The sequence below is a fragment of the Chiloscyllium plagiosum genome, unplaced genomic scaffold (assembly GCF_037043375.1).
Source record: "Chiloscyllium plagiosum isolate Xiang-an unplaced genomic scaffold, Cpla_swu_hap1 HiC_scaffold_2, whole genome shotgun sequence".
In the NCBI taxonomy this organism is placed as follows: domain Eukaryota; kingdom Metazoa; phylum Chordata; class Chondrichthyes; order Orectolobiformes; family Hemiscylliidae; genus Chiloscyllium; species Chiloscyllium plagiosum.
In genome coordinates, this window is record NW_028270140.1 from 61,523,084 (window position 1) to 61,541,775 (window position 18,692).

Here is an 18,692-nt window from a genome sequence, read left to right on the forward strand (position 1 = left end):
TAGGTTTATGTTCCTTGTTGCTTTCCTACCAAAGCTGCATGGGCTCTGGACAGCATCTTGGCATTGAAAGTCTCAACTGTCTGTCTTGAGCTGGAGAGATCCTATTCCAGTGAAGGCTCACCTAACCATAAGCTAGTCAAGTCCTGGAGTAAAGACCCAGTTCACAAAAAGCTATTAGCCAATCAGAGGTGACCTCATGTGGGCATGCAACCCACCCTCCTGCCTGATGTGCAATTGTCAATCAGGCACAGATTGCCTTTAATTAGTGCCCCCCACTCTGAGGTGACAAGCTGCTGTAGGGAATCGACTGTCTTAAGTGCTGAGGATGACAGTCTGCATGACCCTTGGTTAATCACAGCAGAACAGGATGCGGCCCTTAAATGATCCTGATTTAAGGGCCTCAGTTGTTGGGGGAAAGGGAAAGTTGTTCATGAGACTTCCTGCACATTATTGTATAAGGCACAACTCTGCCCAATTAAGTGTCGAATTTTGCCTTTTCCAGGAGCAGAAGATTCTGCTCTTTGATTGGCCTGTATGTTTGCCTACCATCATTAAATGGACAGGAGTGGGAATATCTTGCATATGGAATGGACTCACCAGACATCAGTGACAGGATCCATATTTGTCCACAATGGAAAATTATATTCAAATGCAGTAGGTTTCTGACTGGAGTCTCTGCAGCAAAAGATAGTAATTGAATCAAGAAAGAGCAGTGTCATAAAGCTGGGCCTTGATGATGATGGTTGGTCAAAGGGACCAGATAGTAGAGACAAAGATCAGCTTTGACAAAGGGTCAGTTAGACTCGAAACATCAGCTCTTTCTCTCCTTACAGATGCTGCCAGACCTGCTGAGATTGTCCAGCATTTTCTCTCTTGGGGTTAGTAGAGACAAACATTTGTCACATAAATATCTTTTGACCTGTGCAATCCTTTAAACAAAGGTTAAGATCAACTAGGAGAACATGAGGACTACAGATGCTGGAGACCAGAGTTGAAAAGTATGGTGCTGGAAAAGCGCAGCAGGCCAGGCAGTGTCCGAGGAGCAGGAGAATCGACGTTTCGGGCATAAGCCCTTTTTCAGGAATGAGGCTGGTGTGCTAAGCGGGCTGAAATAAAAGGTGGGGGGTGAGGAATTTGGGGGAGGGGCGCTGGGAATATGATAGGTGGAAGGAGGTGAGGGTGAGGGGGAGTAGTGTTCAATCATGACCCCACCTCCCACCACCAAACCATCAAGTCCCAGACCATCCATAACCTCATCACCTCCCATCCACTGCCTCCAACCTCATAGTCCCACAACCCCGCACCACCCGTTTCTACCTCCTGCCCAAAGTCCACAAACCTGACTGCCCCGGCCGACAGCCTGAAGCGTGGAGAGATAAGCTAGAGGAGGGTGGGGGTGGGGAGAGAGTGGCATAGAGTACAATAGGTCAGTGGGGAAGGAGATGAAGGTGATAGGTCAGGGAGGAGAGGGTGGAGTGGATAGGTGGAAAAGGAGCTGGGCAGGTCGGACAAGTCCGGACAGGTCAGGGGATCGAGTTTCTGGAGGTTAGAAGCTAGGATGAGGTGGGGGAAGGGGAAATGAGGAAACTGTTGAAATCCACATTGATGCCCTGGGGTTGAAGTGTTCCGAGGCGGAAGATGAGGCGTTCTTCCTCCAGGCGTCTGGTGGTGAGGGAGCGGCGGTGGAGGAGGCCCAGCACCTCCATATCCTCGGCAGAGTGGGAGGGGGAGTTGAAATGTTGAGCCACTGGGCGATTTGGTTGATTGGTGCGGGTGTCTCGGAGATGTTCCCTAAAGCGCTCTGCTAGGAGGCGCCCAGTCTCCCCAGTGTAGAGGAGACCGCATCGGGAGCAACGGATACAATAGATGATATTAGTGGATGTGCAGGTAAAACTTTGATGGATGTGGAAAGCTCCTTTAGGGCCTTGGATAGAGGTGAGGGAGGAGGTGTGGGCGCAGGTTTTACAGTTCCTGCAGTGGCAGGGGAAAGTGTCAGGATGGGAGGGTGGGTCGTAGGGTGGCGTGGACCTGACCAGGTAGTCACAGAGGGAACGGTCTTTGCGGAAGGCGGAGAGGGGTGGGGAGGGAAATATATCCCTGGTGGTGGGGTCTGTTTGGAGGTGGCGGAAATGTCGGCGGATGATTTGGTTTATGCGAAGGTTGGTAGGCTGGAAGGTGAGCACCAGGGGCGTTCTGTCCTTGTTGCGGTTGGAGGGGTTGGGTCTGAGGGCGGAGGTGCGGGATGTGGATGAGATGCGTTGGAGGGCATCTTTAACCACGTGGGAAGGGAAATTGCGGTCTCTAAAGAAGGAGGCCATCTGGTGTGTTCTATGGTGGAACTGCTCCTCCTGGGAGCAGATACGGCGGAGGCGGAGGAATTGGGAATACGGGATGGCATTTTTGCAAGAGGTAGGGTGGGAAGAGGTGTAATCCAGGTAGCTGTGGGAGTCGGTGGGTTTGTAGAAGATGTCAGTGTCAAGTCGGTCGTCACTGATGGAGATGGAGAGGTCTCAAGTCGGTCGTCACTGATGGAGATGGAGAGGTCTCAAGTCGGACGTCACTGATGGAGATGGAGAGGTCTCAAGTCGGTCGTCACTGATGGAGATGGAGAGGTCACTTCAACCCCAGGGCAGCAATGTGGATTTCAACAGTTTCCTCATTTCCCCTTCCCCCACCTCATCCTAGCTTCTAACCTCCAGAAACTCGATCCCCTGACCTGTCCGGACTTGTCCGACCTGCCCAGCTCCTTTTCCACCTATCCACTCCACCCTCTCCTCCCTGACCTATCACCTTCATCTCCTTCCCCACTGACCTATTGTACTCTATGCCACTCTCTCCCCACCCCCACCCTCCTCTAGCTTATCTCTCCACGCTTCAGGCTCTCTGCCTTTATTCCTGATGAAGGGCTTTTGCCCGAAACGTCGTTTTGCCTGTCCTCGGATGCTGCCTGAATTGCTGTGCTCTTCCAGCACCACTGATCCAGAATCTGGTTTCCAGCATCTGCAGTCATTGTTTTTACCCCGTTTTTGCCCCGGCCGACCCATTGTCTCAGCCTGCTCCTGCCCCACCGAACTCATCTCTGCATACCTCGACACAGTCCTGTCCCCCTTAGTCCAAGAACTTCCCATCTACGTTCGGGACACCACCCACGCCCTCCACCTCCACCTCCTCCATGATTTTCGCTTCCCCGGCCCCCAACGCCTTATCTTCACAATGGACATCCAGTCCCTATGCACTTCCATCCGTCATCACGAAGGCCTCCAAGCCCTCCGCTTCTTCCCCTTCCGTCGACCCAACCAGTACCCTTCCACTGACACCCTCCTTCTTACAAAAGGTCCTCACTCTTAACAACTTCTCCTTCCAATCCTCCGACTTCCTCCAAACCAAAGGAGTAGCCATGGGCACCCGCATGGGCCCCAGCTATGCCTGCCTCTTCGTCAGATATGTGGAACAGTCCATCTTCTGCAGCTACACTGGCACCATCCCCCACCTTTTCCTCCGCTACATCGATGATTGTATTGACGCTACCTCGTGCTCCCATGAGGAGGTTGAACAGTTCATCCACTTTACTAACACCTTCCACCCCGACCTCAAATTTATCTGGACCGTCTCAGACTCCTCCCTCCCCTTCCTAGACCTCTCCATTTCTATTTCGGGCGACCGACTCAACACAGACATTTACTACAATCCAACCGACTCCCACAGCTACCGAGATTACACCTCCTCCCACCCTGCCCCCTGTAAAAACGCCATTCCATATTCCTAATTCCTTCTTCTCCGCAGCATCTGCTCCCAGGAGGACCAGTTCCAATACCGAACAGCCCAGATGGCCTCCTTCTTCAAAGACCGCAATTTTCCCCCAGACGTGATCGACGATGCTCTCCACCGCATCTCCTCCACTTCCCGCTCCTCTGCCCTTGAACCCCGCCCCTCCAATCGCCACCAGGACAGAACCCCACTGGTCCTCACCTCCCACCCCACCAACCTCCAGATACACCGTATCATCCTCCGTCATTTCCACCACCTCCAAACAGACCCCACCACCAGGGATATATATCCCTCCCCACCCCTATCAGTGTTCCAGAGAGACCACTCCCTCCACGACTCCCTCGTCAGGTCCACACCCCCCCCCACCAACCCAACCTCCACTCCCGGCACCTTCCCCTGCAACCGCAAGAAGTGCAAAACATGCGCCCACACCTCCCCCCTCACCTCCCTCCAAGGCCCCAATGGATCCTTCCATATCTGTCGCAAGTTCACCTGCACCTCCTCACACATCATTTACTGTATCCGCTGCACCCGATGTGGTCTCCTCTACATTGGGGAGACAGGCTGCCTACTTGCGGAACGTTTCAGGGAACACCTCTGGGACACCCGCACCAACCAACCCAACCGCCCTGTAGCTGAACACTTTAACTCCCCCTCCCACTCCACGAAGGACATGCAGGTCCTTGGCCTCCTCTATCGCCAGACCCTGGCCACACGACGCCTGGAGGAAGAGCGCCTCATCTTCCACTAGGGACCCTCCAACCACACGGGATGAATGTAGATTTCTCCAGCTTCCTCATTTCCTCTCCCCCCACCTTATATCAGTCCCAACCCCCGGATTCAGCACCGCCCTCTTGACCTGCAATCTTCTTCCTAACCTCTCTGCCCCCACCCCCTCTCCGGCCTATCACCCTCACCCTCACCTCCAGCACCACACTTTTCAATTTTAAACAAAGGTTATCAACATGATATTAGAAAGAAAAGACAAGTTGAAAATAGGGAGGTATTTGGATATGATAGAGGTAGCTTCCAAATTTAAACCACATTGATCAAATTATTTCTCGAATATAATTCAGAAAAAAGGCCCTTCTCTTTCTCTCTCTCACTCACACGCACATACACACACACACACACAAAGAGTCAAAGGTCATGATTTGGAAGTGCTGGGGTAGACAAAGTTATGATTGCAGTGTCATGGAATGTGATATTAGGCTAAACCTAAACTGAACTCAAGCTAAATTTATTTAATATTACATTCCATTACACTGCAATCCTATTGCTATAAACTCTGTGTCTTATGATTCTGCTCCCCAACACCTGATGAAGGAGCAGCGCTTCAAAAGCTAGTGCTTCCAAATAAACCTGTTGGACTATAATCTGGTGTTGTGTGATTTTTAACTCAGTCAAAGGTTAATATTAACCAAAGTTACTGTGATTACACTTCACAAATAGATTGTAGGAATATTCTTTCCATTTCTTCCTTTCTCATTCCATCTTTGAGATAGTACTATGACTGACTCTAGGCAATAAACATCACAAGTTTCTATTTTCTTATGGTATCACAATTGAATTTAATATTTTTGTCATCGAAGATACATATGTACAGTTTCCAATCAGGGCCAATGCATGGTGCTCAACTAGATGTTTTTATATCCTATAGTGTTGGATAGAAGAAATAAAGAACCTATTTTTATTTAATGCCTTTCACATCCACTGAGTTTAATTGAATCTTACTCAGTTAATGGGACTGTTGTGGCACAGTGGTAATGTCCCTACATCTGAGGCAGCAGACTCAGGTTCAAATTCCACTGACTCCAGATGCATGTCTTATCTCACTTTTGTTTCTCCAGACCCCAATAGTTCATAATGCAGTATTGCTTTGCATGGAACCTGAGTCTAAAGCTTAAAAAAAAAGTTACATTTATCTTACACTTTCATGACCACTGGGTGTCTCAAAGCATTTTATGATCATTGAATTATTTTTGAAATATGGTGACTCTTGTAATTTTGGAAACAGAGCAGCCAATGTGTACACAGTAAACTCCCAGAAACAGCAATGGGATAATAAACATATAATCTATTTTTGTAATGTTCATTAAGAATTAAGTATTGACAAGGAAACTTGGATAGCTTCTCTGTGATTCTTTGAAGTAATGCCATGGGATCTTTTACATTCACATGTGCATATATTATAATTAACTATATTGTGGACTATTGAGTTTAATATTCAGCACTGAATAGTGAATGAACATGATACATAAAAAGGCATGTTTCTACAGCTAAAGGTTTCTTTGCCATTATTCCCTGATATTTTGACTTGGCCAGGGCACGTTTAAATGCTAAATTCTGGAAAAGCACTGGACATTATCCACTCACTTGCAATAAAGTAGTTGGCCCACATTCCAGAATTTTCCAGAAAAGGGCAGATCATCAAGTGCCATTATCTTGGAACAGGTTGTTTCTGTCCGTATTGAAACTGTAAATAAAGAGCAAAAAAGCCAGAGTAAGTGCTGACATGTGTAGCCCAGCATAACATCTGTATGTTGTGTATACTTAATGAGCAATAAATCACATCATCATACCTGTAGAGCAAGTGCTTCTAAGAAATAATCTGTTTTTTGAAACTTCAGATATCTCAGCGACTGCAATTACGTGTCTGAGTTCCAAACATCAAAAGGAACTGAGCTATAAATAGTGACCACAATTGTAATTTAACAAACTGCAAAAAACATTTATAAGTTCACATAGCCTTTTTATTTGAACATCACAAGGACATTGAATTTCAGATTAGACCTATCCCAAGAGACAATTGTATTTGCCTTTAATTATTATCACGTTGTTTTGTATGTGGTTACAAGCCATAACCTTTTTTTTATTAATAGTTGCTTTGAAAGTGCCATATTAAATTTTACTAACAGGTAGCTACAGTTGTAGATTGACATCTGAGGGTTTAGAACAAAAATGATTCGGGTCAAAAAGATACAAATGAGGTGAAGTTGATTGCCTTTGGTCATACCTGCCACAATTCTTTAGGAAAGTGAGCTTACTTGAAAGAGTGCAGTGTACTGGCAGTGTTCTGATAGTTTGACATTCATTCTTCTCCCCAAGGAGAAACATCAATCTTCTGACCAGAAGGATGGGATGAAGTGAGCTTAGGTCCGGCACTGATACGATATTACATTTCAATAGGTTCATATTATGAAAGACAAAACAGAGGCATTTTCCAACCTCCTTCACATTCTCTATTCTGTCTTCTTCACTGTTCCTACTATGTGGCATGCAATAAACTAAGTTAACTAAGGTATGCAAGTTCAAGGGAGAGATGGCTATATGACTCAATTTGTGACCTTCACTTATTAATGATGTTTATGCAATGAGGCATCTGTAGAAAATACAAACTTGTAGGATATGCAAATATTCAAAAGTTTGAAAATAGATTCATGTCAGACAAAACAATCAGAGAAATCATAAACATTGATTCTTATGGTTGAGACCCCTATAATATTGTGCAAAGAACAGAAAAGGGCATTTTCTGAGATTCCTTATCAATCCACTTGGCTAAAGTTATTTGATGCAAAAAGACATAATCAGTAAGGTACCAATACAATGGGATAAATAATGTGAACGGTTTTAATTACAGTACTTGAGATGAGTACTGTAGTTAATTCAGTATGAATTATTATGAAATATATCTGCCCTGACTGGTGTCATTAGCAGTATTCAGAATTATTAAATACCTCGCCTTTTAGATTGTTTTGTCAGTTTAAATTGTATATAGAATAACTTGCAAGCTTGAATGAAGTAGATATTTCACGGATTATGGATTATTTTTAGTTACAATAGCTTTTGTAATTTTTCACTCAATGTATCAGATAACTGCTTTGCAACATATTTCATCTTTAACATCAAAGCAAATTAAAAGTCTTTGAGTTTTCTCCTATTCTACACTCTAGCACGAATGCCGTCATCACCTTCTGAGCAGAAAGAATAGTTCCTTGCTATATATAAACAAGGCAAGGTTTTGTCAAGGAGCCACTTATTGTCAAGAAAAAAAATAAGGTTTTTTTAGTTGGATTTAGACTGTAGTTATATTATTAATCTTAAACCATTGAATGTCAAGGCTACCTACTGCAGAAGATTTTTTATTTCTTAAGTATATCATGCAATGACATGAATTTTCCTACAGTAGCTGATTTTTCCAAACAAAGGCCTTCAAGATATCTATGCAGTTATTAAGAATGCAAATCATGTGAAACGAGGTCAACGTCAGCTTTCCAAACATGCAGTGGAAAAATTAATGATTAGAAGAGCAGCATATCAGACTAGATTTTGTGGTGGAAGAAAACTGCTAACAGTCTGCCTAATTTTGCTTTTGGTTCCTTATTTAAATTATTCCATTATTTGAAAGAAAACAGAATAAGATTTCTATAACTCCATAAAGAATCCACTTATTTACTAATGGAGTGGTGACAATCTTAGATACATTGGTTTAACCAATTCAGATCACAGAAAACAGGCAAAGAAATGTGGCTTTAGATTTCTGAATTGAGAAGAAAATATTCACTTTTTGGTCATATAAAGACAGAAAGCCAGTTAACAGTATCTTACAGGGATTTGAGTGGCATGCGCTATGGTGAGATATGTGACAGCAACACATTTGGATTCCGACACCTTGTGACTGCTACAAAAAAAAGAGAGAAAAACTGAACTGGGAGAACTGGCCACTGCCCTTTCATTGTTTAGCTGCTACACCCTAGACTCTTTGGTACCACTGCCTTTATGACCACTCTTCAAAAAAGAAGGACAAAATAACCTTTTTAAAGTGATAGCATCGTCACACCTTCCCCACCACCACCCCCCCCCACCTTAAAAAACATGCAATGCAGGTTTCATTTTAAATCCCTTAGTCTTAATCTGCTAGTACACTCCAACACATATATATTTCATTGACTCTAAGCATGTAAACATTCACTACCACATTCTATTTCAGTCAGTTTACTTCTGCCACCAAACACCTCCATCTACCTTCATCCAAATTGTGACAACACATTGGCAATTACATTTTCTCATCCTGCCACGTGTACATTTTCATAATGAATGACTGCAGCAAGAAGCTCCATTTAACAGTCTGAAATTTGTGTGTTCAAATTTCTCCAAAAATTTTAATGGGTTATGATCAGGAGATACAATTGTCTCAGACACATTACTGGCAGTATAAATGTTGAAATATTGTAATGTCGTCGCCAAGCTCAAGGTCTCCTTCTCAATTATGAAATATTTCTGTTGATGAATATTCAATTTCCAGGAGAAATACCCAATAGATCTTTCTATCTTCTCATTATCTTCGTATAAGAGTACAACATCGACACCCACATCACTTGCATTGATAGCCACCTTGAATGGCTTTGAATAATGAGGTTGGCTAACACTGGGGCAGTGGTTAACACAGCTTTGAGGCTGTCAAAATGCCTTCTGACAGTCTGCCATCCATTGAAATTTTCTACACTTCTTAAATAACTCAGTCAGTTGAGCAACCACACTGTTAAAATTAGGTACAAATTTCAGATAAAACCCACTCAATCCCAGGAATCGTAGTACTGCTCAATTCCTGCCTCAGGCAACTTTCTGTGTGGAGTTTCCACATTCTCCCCTTGTCAGCGTGGGTTTCCTCCGGGTGAAAATCTTTGTTTTCACATTCCATGGGATGATCTGTCTCATCACACAGAGAGTTGCCTGAGGCAGGAATTGAACCCGGGTCTCTGGCGCTGTGAGGCAGCAGCACTAACCACTGTGCCACCATGCAAATGTTTCTTCCATGTGTGACTAAAAATCACCAGGTCAATGTATACCACACAATTGGGTAATCCAGAAATGACTTTATTGGTTAATCTTTCAAGTGTGGCTGGAGCGTTTTTCATGCCAATTGGCATGACTTTAAATTGATACAGTCCATTCAGTGTTTACTGGCAGGTACTTTTATCCGAAAGAACAAAGATAATTTCAGCTTACATAAGTACCTGCCAGTATCCTCTGAGTAACTCCAACTTAGAAATATAATCTAAGAAAGGTTTGTCCCACTTTCTCAATATAGCCTTCCAAATGTGGAATCGGGTATGAATCAGACTTTGTAACTTCACTAACTTTGCAAGAGTCTACACATTGCGTACTATCTGTTTTTGGTACCATTACTAAGGGTGAGCTCACTGTAACTCACTTTGATTATGTTGTTCTGGAGCATGCATTCAATCTCTTTTTGAAATTGTGCCAACTTTAGAGAGTTAAGTCTTTCAGGATGTTGCTTAATTGGAACAGCATTTCCTATATCTACATCATGCATATTTAGCTTAGTATTTCCCAGCTTATTCCCACTTATCTCCCCATGTGATACTATTAATTCTTTCAGGTAATTTCGATTTTCCTTTGGAAGGTAACTCAATAATTTATCCCAATTTTTGAGAACTTCCTCATTGTCCAATTTAACTTGAGGAATTCCCAATTTGGAATCCTCTGAACTTGCTACTTCACTTTGTGTTGGAACCACTAACACATTCTCCTTTTGCCTTTCTTCCCTATCAAAATACCATCTGATCATATTCAGGTGACACACTCTGTGAGACTTCTTTCTATCTGGAGTCCTTAACAAATAGTTCTCCTCACTCAATTTCTTTTCAATCTGATAAGGTCCACTAAACTTTGGCTTTAATGGTTTCCCCAAAACTAGAAGTATCACTAACATTTTATCTTCATTAGCAAAATTGTGAGTTTTTGATTTCTTTTTTGCTTCCTGTTTCATCATATGCTGTGATATTTTTAAATACGTTCTAGCCAACTCCCCTGCTCCGTTTAATTTTTCCCTAATTCTAATAAAAATTCTAAAACTAATTCCATGGACTGAATTTGGTTGATTCATTTGCTGCATCCCTAATGGCAAAAAGTACAAATGGAATTCCTTTACCCCAACTATCTGGATAGTCTTGACTATAAGCCCTTAACATGATCTTTAAAGTTTGATGCCACCTTGCTAACGGTCCCTACAATTCTGGATGGTACACAAAGGATTTGAATTGTTCTATTCCTAAGCTATCCATAACTTTCAAGAATAATTTTGATGTAAAATTTAACAATTGCTCAGATTATTATCTCTGCAGGTAGTCTGTATGTATTGAAAAATTTGAATAATTCTCCGACAATCCTTTTCGCTATAATATTGTATAATGGAATGGCCTCCGTCAATCTAGTGGATACATCTGTTATTGTTAACAAATACTGATTCCCACTTTTTTTTAGGCAGGGGTCCAATGCAATACATTAAGACTTTTGTAAAAGGTTCCTCAAATGCAGGAATGGGTAGTAAATTTGCTGGTTTTATTACTGCCTGAGGTTTTCCAATTACCTGACAGATATGACATGTCAACAGAATTCAACTTCATTGTTATGCAGTCCAGGCCAGTAAAAATGTTTTTGTATTTTATCTTGAGTTTTTCTTGCCCCTAAATGACTGATTATTCATATGCTACCTGCAAAACCAAATTTCTGTAACCCACTGGTGATACAACTTGATGAACTGCTGCCCAGTTATGACACAGCCAGGAAAAATCCCAGGATATACTTCCTGTAATATCTCAGTTGCCTGATTTTTCAACTACAGTAGGCAGCACTTCTACCTGTGATCCAGTTATATTGTTACCAAGGACAAATTGTATTCCTGGAGCTGAGAGTTTTTCCAGTACTCCTCCAACCGCTTCTCCACTTTTCACTGGACACTCCAGCCGTGCTGTACATAATGGAGCACTTCTCGTCTCACCATGAATTCCACATACCAGCCCTCTTTCTGGAAATAGTGCTTCTGAGATACATATCTCCTCATCGCTCAACATCAAAGGTTGATGTGATCCCATATCTCTTAATACTGTAACTTCTTTACCTGATGCTCCTGGCCTATTACATAAAACATAGAACATTACAGCACAGTACAGGCCCTTTGGCCCTCGATGTTGCACCAACCTGTGGAACCAACTTACACCATTCCATTTTCGACCAATGACCAGTTAAATGCCTTTAAAGTTGGCGAGTCTACTACCATTGCAGGCAGTGCATTCCACACACCTACGACTCTGAGTAAAGAAACTACCTCTGACATCTGTCCTATATCTATCACCCCTCAATTTAAAGCTATGCACCGTCATGCTAGCCATTACCATCCAAGGAAAAAGGCTCTCACTGACCATCCTATCTAACCTCTGATTATCTTATATGTCTCAATTAAGTCACGTCTCAACCTTCTTCTCTCCAACGAAAACAGCCTCAAGTCCCTCAGCCTTTCCTCGTAAGGCCTTCCCTCCATACCAGGCAACATCCTAGTAAATTTCCTCTGAAGCCTTTCCAAAGCTTCCACATCCTTCCTATAATGCAGTAACCAGAACTGTATGCAATAGGGCCGCACGAGAGTTTCATACAGCTGCAGCTTGACCTCATGGTTCCAAAACTCAATCTCTCTTCCAATAAAAGCTAACGCACTGTATGCCTTCATAACAACTCTATCAACCTGGGTGGCAACTTTCAGGGATCTATGTACACGGACTCCGAGATCCCTCTGCTCATCCACGCTACCAAGAATCTTACGATTAGCCCAGTACTCTGCATTCCTGTTGCTCCTTCCAAAGTGAATCACCTCACACTTTTCTGCATTAAACTCCATTTGCCACTTCTCAGCTCAGCTCTGCAGCATGTCTCTGTCCCTCTGTAACCTGCAACATCCTTCTGCACTATCCACCACCCTACCGACCTTAGTGTCATCTGCAAATTTACTACGCTCTCATCCAGATCATTTATAAAAATGACAAACAGCATGACTCAGAACAGGTCCTGTGGTACACTACTAGTAATTGAACTCCAGGATGAACAGCCTTCACAAACCGTGTTTACTGTCTCTAATCAACTTATTCCTTTCTAGATGATTATAAATCCTATCTCTTATAACCCTTTACCAACAGCTGAAGTAAGGCTCACTGGTCTATAATTAGATTCCCTACAGTGTGGAAACAGGCCCTCTTCGGCCCAACCAGTCCACACCGACCCTCCGAAGAGTAACCCACCCAGACCACATTTCCCTCTGACTCATGCACCGAACACTATGGGCAACTTAGCATGGCCGATTCACCTAACCTGCACATCTTTGGACTGTGGGAGGAAACCGGAGCACCCGGAGGAAATCCGTGCAGGAGAATGTGCAAACTCCACACAGACAGTCGCCTGAAGCTGGAATTGAACCTGGGACCCTGGTGCTGTGAGGCAGCAGTGCTAACCACTGAGCCACCATGCCGCTCTAAAATTACCAGGGTTGTCTCTACTCCTCTTCACAGGTAAATGGTTTAAGAAGATCTGGCACTTTCTTCTCAACCAGCCTCCAACCAGGTTACACATTCTGATGTAGAGTTTTAGCCTCCACTGTGCCTTCCTTTGCCACTTTAACAAAATTCACTGGCTTATCTTATTTTCCTACATCTGTCTTCTTCGTGCTATTTTTAAACCACAATGTCATCATGTTATCACAGTGAAAACATTTCAGCTTTTTAACTTCTAGTTCCCCTTCATGGGTTTCTTTTTTACCCTCTGGTAAGCTATCGTTGTTATCTTCAATGAGTTCTACCTTTCCCTTACCACCTGAGAATTTCTCTTTACCCAAATTTCTATCCCTCATGGATTGAAATTGATATCGGAAGCCAAACTTTGGTTTATGAACCAGTTCATCATCATCACCAATTTTAGCTGCTAATCTTGCCATTTTAACTCTCTGCTCTTCCACATGAGTTCTCACTACCTCAGAAAGTGAATTTTTGAATTCCTCCAAAATAATCGTCTCTCTCGTGCATCATATGTTTGATCTAGTATTTTCAATCCCCTTATCCACTTAGCAAAATTACTTTGTTTGATCCTTTCAAACTAAATGTCTGTGTGACCAGTGTCCCTCCTCAGATTCCTGAAATGTTGTCTGTAAGCTTCTGGTGCAAGCGCATATGCACTTAAGATGGCTTTCTTCACCTCCTCATACTCCCCAGATACCTCTTCTAATAATGATGCAAATACCTCACTAGCTTGACTTACTAAGTTTGTTACAACATTTCAGGCATAAGCTGTTCATCAGGAATGTCGGGGGGCCCCAAGGGGACTGGGGGGAAAGGTAGCTGGGAATGTGATAAGTAGATGAGGTGAGGGGTGATGGCAATAAGTCAGAATGGAGGGTGGAGCGGTTAGGTGGGAAGGAAGATGGACAGGTAGGACAGTTCAAGAGGGCAGTGCGAAGTTGGAGGGTTGGATCTGGGATAAGGTGGAGGGGAGGGGAGATGAGGAAACTGTTGAATCCACATTGAACCTGTGTGGTTGGAGGGTCCCAAGACTCGACACCTAGAGGAAGAACACCTCATCTTTCGCCTTGTCACCACTGATCGCTGGATTGAGCTGCCTCTGTTCTGCTGCTGTCACCCCGATCATCGGGTGGAGCCGCCGGTATAGCAGCCAGTGCCATATCTGATCGCAAGGAGGAACGACTGTGTTGCTGCTCCTGCTGCTGCTGCACATGATCAGGAGGTGGGCCTGCTCTCACCCCACGAAAGATGCTGAAAAAGGTTTTTCAACAGAAAAGAGCAAAAGTAAAATGAGCAAGAGTAAAAAGGAAAAGAAAGAAACGTAGAAAACAGATGGAAGTGGAAGGGTTTTATGGAGCTGCAAGTAATAAATCAGTGTTATCCGCACCACACCAGCACATTTCAACAAAGCACATATTTTGTATATGCAGCTTATTTCAAAAATGTTAATGTTACCCAAAACTGTAACAAATTCAGGCCTTCTGACTTCCACATTAGTGAGTCACATCAGCGCACTGCCAATAGTATGTGCAGTCAGTGCTCAATGGAAAAGTCGCCCTCTAAGTTTGGATTGTCTTGCATCTGTTACACTTTACAACTTGAAAATTAATGTACAGATTCTTAACCAGTCTTTTCATTTTACTCCCGCAGTGCATTTTAAATCATTCCTGTTATTTACAATATATTATTTTAACCAAATTGCACTTAAATAATAGATCATACCAACATTAAACAGGACATCATGCTCACATCAAAGCAACAAAAATATACCTTAAACAATGAAGCAAAACAAGTGTTTTATCAAACATCTTATAAGAGCGTACAGTCTCAATATTACAGAGAACAAAAATAACAGGGCATATGTTGTTGCTAATGTGTGGCTTGAGTACAAAGGTGACTGACTCTATAACATTCAATCTTTTCATGTGTTGGGTGTTCTTGTTCCATGTTGAGTGTAATTTAGCCATATAGACTCTCAGGTCTGGTGGAAAGCCAACTTTTCATCCACACTAGATATTGGGTTACGAGTGCTGCCAATCACTACAACCTCACTTTGTCCTCCTACTTCCAAAACTTTCTTTGTTAAAATAACCACATCAAAAGGCACAGGTGAATTTCCTCAAGCCAGTTGGTTTGAATATATTTAACTTTGTTCTGTGTTTTGTCATCTTAAGAACAGACAAGGAGTAATAATCTTTCATGCCCAAGTTAAAATTTGCTGATTGTTTAATTTTACTGCTGAATCAACCAAAATTAGTGTTTATTCACATTTGCTGATAGACTGTAATAATCTGCTGATAGACCATACTAAAAACATTCAAAATAACAACTAACATTCATGTAGCATATTTAATGTAGACAAATATCCCAAGGCACTTAAAAGCAGTGTCTTTTTTTTGGTACTAAGCCATAAAAGCTGAAAGGGAAGATGACAAAGTTTAGTCAAAGGAGTTAGTTTTTTTAAGAGCATCACCACTGAAGAAAGATAAAGTGGAGAGGTTTAGGGAGGGAATTCCACAGCTAGCTTAAGGCTAAGATAGCTGAACCACGAGTTAAATCAGGAGGCCAGAATTGAAAAAGTTTGGTAGGAATAGAGGTGGCTTCACATACAGAGGAGTGAGGCTATGAAGGATTTTAAAATTGAGACAATGTTGGAGGGAGAGCGTGAGAAAGTCAGCATGAATGAGATTTGGAGCAAGTAACATACAGGCTTGTTACAATCTCCAAAGAGATCAGCACATTTAAGAAGAGATTCCAATTTGCAGTTATTGGCTGAAAGAATGAGCCAACAAGATAACAAATTTTAGAATTTTCATTTTAACAAATGACTAAAATAAATGACAAAACACTATATTTGTTTTGTAAGTGATTTGTACCTTAACTGACAGTAAATGATGTATCTAATTCTATTTAATATTCTGTAAGATCAATATATCTTAAAAGGGAAACAAGGTGTTAAATTCTGAAAATATATTTTCCACAATTTTATTTTTTCACTTAATGTCAGTAATAGCTCAATAAAACTATGCAACTGGCAAAACCCCAATTACAATTCAAGGTCTACCTGCAGGCCAAGGCTGTTGTAGTCTGTCACATTGGATACCATGTAAGATTGATGAAAATGACAGTTTATGATACATTAATGCAGTAAATATTTTTGTCATATTGTTTTATCTGCTGCAAACATTGTTGCTTGCTCAGCATTGAGAATGCTCTCTGATAATAATAATTAATCTTACTTTGTTTTTCTTCATTCATGGGAAGTGGGCATCACTGGCAAGTCCAATATTTGTTGTTCATCCCTAATTGCCCTTGAGAGCCGTTGAGAGTCAGCTGCATTGCTGTGGAGCTGGAGCCACATGTAGGCCAGACTAGGTGAGGATGGTAGATCTCGTTTCCTTCCATGTTGTAGTTCACTGTTTACTTAACCTACAAATCTCCTACTAGGACTAGGAAACTAAACATTAATTCTGTTTGTTTAAAAATATATTATATGATTGTTGAGCAGACAGATTCATTATAACAGTTTAATAACTGTTGATGCAGGAAAGCACAGGTGTTCTCCCTCATTACATCATACAATCTAGACTGTAATGGCTGCTAGTCAGGTATTCTTCATCCTGATTCCTTCCTTATTAGCATAGTCCAATATCAGAACATCCCTTTTTTTCCAAGATAGCATGACATTCATTGAATGAAAATGTGTGTACATGAGGGTAGTAGCTAAAACGCATGGTGGCACAGTGGTTAGCACTGCAGCGTCACAGCGCCAGAGACCCGGGTTCAATTCCCGCCTCAGGCGACTGACTGTGTGGAGTTTGCACGTTCTCCCCATGTCTGCGTGGGATTCCTCCGGGTGCTCCAGTTTCTTCCCACAGTCCAAAGATGTGCAGGTCAGGTGAATTGGCCATGCTAAATTGCCCGTAGTGTTAGGTGAAGGGGTAAATGTAGGGGTATGGGTGGGTTGCACTTCGGCGGGTTGGTGTGGACTTGTTGGGCCAAAGGGCCTGTTTCCACACTGTAAGTAATCTAATCAAAACTGTGGCTAAATACAAAAATATGTTCTTGAATAAGAGTTTAAGAATTGAAGAATATGAAGTTTAAGGATCTGTATAATGCTTAGGTGTTTTAACTATCCTCTCATACCTTGTGTGGTATGACCTTCACGAATTCAAGCTTAATCATATGAGTGTTCTTCCCTTATAACTGTGTTTTGTTGGAGGATTGACTATGTTCAGGATGCTTTTCCATAATTTCACTCTCCAGACTCATGTTTGGAATGTTTCTAAGTGCAGTTAGGGTCTTATATAGTTGTGCAATTATTTTGTTAACTTTTGTTTCTCCTTAATGGCACCTGGTTACATATTATTATCTCCTAGGATCAAGGTTCACTACACACTGGACTAGGTTACCCAAGTAGCATACATTCCTTTATCCTATGCACAGAGTAAGCAAATCTGCACCTACATGTTGATCCTGTGCAGTCTTTATAGACTCCCCACAGTGTGGAAAAATTTAACCAATTGAGTCTGCACCAACCCTCCAAAGGAGATCCCACTCAGGCCCTCTTCCCCCCCCCCCCCCACCAACCTATCCCAATAACTTTGTATTTAGCATGGCCAATCCACCAAACGTATATGTTTGTAGACTGTAGGAGGAAACTGGAGCACTTGGTAGAAACCCATGCAGACACAAGGAGAATGTGCAAACTCTACACAAGCAATCACCCAAATTCTGGAATCAAACCTGGGTACCTGGTGCTGTGAAGCAACAGTGCTAATGACTGAGCGATCATCCTTCGTTGTCCTTTGTATTTCAATATATTTGTGAAGTGTCACTGCATTATAAGGAAAATATCTTACTGAAAGATTTCGGATATTTCCACAAATGTAAAATTTGAGATATAAGGAAAGATTTCTGTTTTTTTTTGAATAGCAGGTGTTGAAGGAAGATTTAATTAGGTACCAAACATTATGTGAATTGTAGAGTGCATAGGAAGGACATGTACCTCTAACTAAGATTTGAATCCCCCTGGGATTTTCCCTATCTCTGTATATTCCTCCAGCCCTCTTTATTCTTCAAACTCTATCCTCTGGGCATCCCTCATTTTCTTTGCCCCACGATTTGAGGCCTCATCTTCAGCAATCTATCTTCTAAGCTCAGGAGTTCCCATAAATCAGTTTGTCTGTCTCTCATCTTTCAAGACTTCCCTTAAAATCCATTTATTTGATCAACTTTTAGTCACCTTTTCTGCTTGCTCCTCTTTGCTTTGATGTCAATTTTTGATTGATGATGCCCTTTTGAAGTACTTTGAGTAAATTTACTGTGTTAAAGCTACAATATTGCTGCAGACTATCATTGTTTTGATGAAATACTGCTTAAGTCTATGGCAGGAAAAATGCAGAATTGTGAGCAAAATTTAATAAGGTATAAATGCAAGGAAAACAACAATTTTGGCCATAGTACTAACTCAGATGTCTGTGGGAAAGAAGAACATCTTGAAAATGTGTATGGAAAGAAGTATTAGCTGGATTTTCTGAACGTGTATAGTATTTCTAC

The 18,692-nt window shown here is 42.2% G+C and overlaps 1 protein-coding gene and 1 long non-coding RNA gene across 17 annotated transcripts in view; one reads left to right on the forward strand and one right to left on the reverse strand.

Moving 5' to 3' along the window:
* Positions 1-18,692, forward strand: part of LOC122561800 (guanine nucleotide-binding protein G(I)/G(S)/G(O) subunit gamma-7) — a 314,848-nt gene that overhangs the window by 249,043 nt on the left and 47,113 nt on the right. For 6 of the 16 annotated variants that reach the window (XR_015760410.1, XR_015760407.1, XR_015760400.1 and 3 more), the window contains one exon: positions 16,398-16,508. The exons of the other annotated variants lie outside the window; for them this stretch is intronic. The gene's annotated coding sequence lies outside the window, so the exon portion shown is untranslated. The remainder of the gene's footprint in view (positions 1-16,397; positions 16,509-18,692) is intronic. 16 annotated transcript variants of the gene reach the window in all.
* On the reverse strand, positions 598-6,478 carry LOC122561820 (uncharacterized). Its single transcript, XR_015759093.1, has 3 exons — positions 6,351-6,478; positions 6,145-6,244; positions 598-675 (listed from the first exon to the last, which is right to left on the reverse strand). It is a non-coding gene; the product is annotated as an uncharacterized LOC122561820 (long non-coding RNA).